This window comes from Echinops telfairi, unplaced genomic scaffold (assembly GCF_000313985.2).
Source record: "Echinops telfairi isolate 266 unplaced genomic scaffold, ASM31398v2 ScPeMD7_7457;HRSCAF=8495, whole genome shotgun sequence".
NCBI lineage: Eukaryota > Metazoa > Chordata > Mammalia > Afrosoricida > Tenrecidae > Echinops > Echinops telfairi.
In genome coordinates this window covers 42782843-42786138 of record NW_022111357.1, presented here as the reverse complement: position 1 = coordinate 42786138, position 3296 = coordinate 42782843, and positions in this window count along the sequence as shown.

Genomic DNA, 3296 nt, shown 5'->3' with positions numbered 1-3296 from the left:
CATGAGGGAGGGGAAAAATGAGGAGCTGATACCAAGGGCTCAAGTAGAAAGCAAATGTTTTGAGAATGATGATGGCAACAAATGTACAAATGTGCTGGATACAAGGGATGTATGTATGGATTGTGATAAGAATTGTACGAGCCCCCAATAAAATGATTAAATAATAAAAAGGAAAAGGAAAAGAAAACCAGCTTATGTGAACCCGAGGGGCCATTATCCTGTCGGCCTGGCTGGCTTTGGAAGTCCTGTAGGAGGGGCCAGTTCTTGAAGGAGGACATAGGGTTGGTGGAGTGTAGGGCCATCAAGGCGAGGGAGACCCCGGCGAGATGGACTGGCACAGTAGCTACCACTGTGGTCCCCCAGGTGCCAGCGAGCATGAGGCTGAGGTGGGTGGGATGGGGCACACTGCCCTCCTGTGAGCTTAAGGTCACCATGGATTGTAGGTCCCTGGGCAGTTACCAGGAGCGAGAGGAAGCTTTATACCCCCGCAGAAGGGACTGTCTGCGAAGCCTGCGGGGGCAGTTCTACCCTGTCTTATAGGGTTGGCATCGACTAGATGGCAGTGACTGGAATCTCCACTCTGGGCACGGGACCCTGCCAGGCAGCTGAGCTCAGTGTGGCCTGGATCTGGAGGCCGCTCTGGGGCGGGGCACCCGTCCCTCTAGTGCTTAATTGGGTTCCATCCAGGTGGGCGAAGCCCCCGGAATCTCCTGAGTAAATCTATTCCTGCTCTTCCCCCGGGCCCCCGGCCTTGACTTTGAACTCACTCGAGGGGGGTGGGCAGCTCTGGAAGCCGGCCCGCTGATCCCCCCGAGTTAGACAGACGGCCGTCTCCCTCGCCAGGGAAATGGATATCAACAAACTCCATCCCAAAGATCAACCGCTTCCTCCCGCTTCCCGCTCGATCTGCCCTCCCCCGTCCTGCTCCCACCTACCCCATGCCAGAGGGGACATGTGGGGGTGGGGGGTGGAGGGGCTGCCTGCAGTGGCCAGGCTGCGTGTTGCAATACCGACAGGGTCAGAGGGTCAGGTGAGCGTTGTCCAAGGTGACCTAAAATAGCTTCCGGGGTGCCATGCATTGAACTGCCCCACCCAAAGTATGTGCAAATCCTAACCCCCAGCGTGTGGCCCTGCCCGGATCCAGAAGGCTCGGCTGTTATGCTCATGCAGAAGCTGGTGGGCTCTATAGTCTGGCACCCTCCAAGGGGTGCTGTATGGCTGACATACTGGGAACAGATGCTGTGTGGTGGGCGCAGGGACCCCAGGGTGGCTGCAGAATCGGGGACTGGCAGGGGCCCCCCGGAAGGCCTGGACACTACCTTCCAGAGCTGTGAGAAGCAAATCCCTGTCCTCCAAAGCCCCCCCACCCCCACCCCCATGCCACTTCCATCACAGATGCCCTGGGGACTGTCTCTGGACTGGCCAGTCTCCTCGGTCGGAGGTCCAGCCCAGTAGCCTCTCCTCTCCAGTGGAGAGCTGGCGTCTTCGAGCTCAGCAGGAACACTCTGTGGCCCAGCCCTGGTGGCCAAGGTCTTTATCCTTGAAGTCCCTCCCTCATGGGAGTGGCCAGGGTCACTGAGGTGTCTAGGCCCTGGCCGAGGCTCTGCTTGGGGAAACCAGAGATTCGGGGTGGGAAGGTTGGCGTCAATCCCCATAGATGTCAGGGACCAGGTTCCAGAACATTCTTAGGGAGAGGGATTCCTGAGGGGCTCTGCTCCCTACCCTGAGCACAGTGAACTTTTGGGGGTATGCTGGTGGGGCACAGAGTGAGCTGGGAGTATGGGGGTACCAGTGAGGAGCTGAGGACCCCTGCCTCATCCTCCCTTCCTCTCTGAAGGGGCACAGCATGCTGAGCAGAGGGTGGGCTGGGCAGGCAGGACCCGCCAATGTGATGCCAGGGGGAGGGGCACAACATGAGCCCCTTGGAGGGTGAGGGGAGCACTGACCTTCATTGGGAGCCCCGAGCTGACGTAGGGTGGAGCACAGGTGTGGGTGGGGTAGAGCGCAGGTGTGGGCCAGTGCTAGACCAGGCCCTCAGTCTGCTCCTGTCTCTCCTAGTCACGTGTGGCAGAGTTCACCTCATACCCCTTCTGTTTGTGGCACTCCGGGGGGGGCTGCCTCATGTGACCCCAAACTCTTCTCAGAGCTTGTGTTCTTAGCAGGACTTGGGTGCCCCGGCTCTGCTCCAGGGAGCTTCATGCCAGCTTGGAGAAAGCTGGGGGTCCCGCGGTGGGGGCCCTGGGCAGGCTGAGGTGGGGAACCAGGAACCCGGGCTCTGCTCTGAGCCGCTGTGGGAGGGCCTGTGCTGCCCTAGAGGTGGCCCTGAGAGACTCAAGACCATATATTGTTGGAACTAGACTGTCTCCTACTCTGGTGTTCCTCCTGAGGGCGCCCGGGGCCCCAGAGAGGAGAGGCCCTGAGTTCTAGCTCCCGGACATGGGAAGGGGCGTTGGGGAGCCAGTTCCTGTTTTCTTGTGTTAGAGAGAGACGGAGATATACTTGTAGAGGGAGAGGGTGAGGCAGAGAGGCAGCGAGGAGCACAGGATGCCAGGGGCACAGATAGGGGAGGATACCGAGGCAGAGGGCAGGGCAGGGAGGCCGTCCATTGGGGTGGCTTGGAGCCCTCACTCTGGAGTGTCAGACCCTCGGGCCCCCTGAGATGCCGGGTCTGTGCTCTGGACAAGGCTTCCTGAGAAGGGCAATCCCAGAGAGCAATGGTGAGCCTCTGAATGCCGCCAGGAGGCCAGTGCTGAGATGGGCCGGGCGCTGGACCCTCAGGCCCGCTGCCCCCTGACCCTCAGATCAGCCTGACTCTGTGTGATCATCGAGGGGGTGACCCATGCCCAGGAAACTTGGGTAGAGAAGGGGGACCTGGGATTTCCAGATCACCTGAGTTCATCCACACCCCTCGCTGAGGAAACCAGCCTCTGAAAGGGGCCCGACCCTCCGAGAACAAGCAGGTGAACAGATGTGGGGACCCCTCTGAGCCCCACAGCTGGACCAGGGGGTGCTGGACCTCCACTGAGTCCGGGACCCTGTGGCCTCCCAGAGAGTCCCCTCGCGCTGTGGGACATGGCCTGGGCCCCTGGCTGGCTGGCCCTGCCCCATTCAGCTTCCTCACCCCTTCCTCGGCCGGGAAGGGGCGCGGGCTCTGTTTATTTAGACTTTTCCGAAAGCTGACAGCTTAAATCAGGCTAATTTACCTGAAGTTTACCAACCGTCCTTGTATTTATTTTACGACATTTCACCGGTGCAACCCTACCCCCGCGCCCTGCCTGCCTTGTTTACGGAGCCCA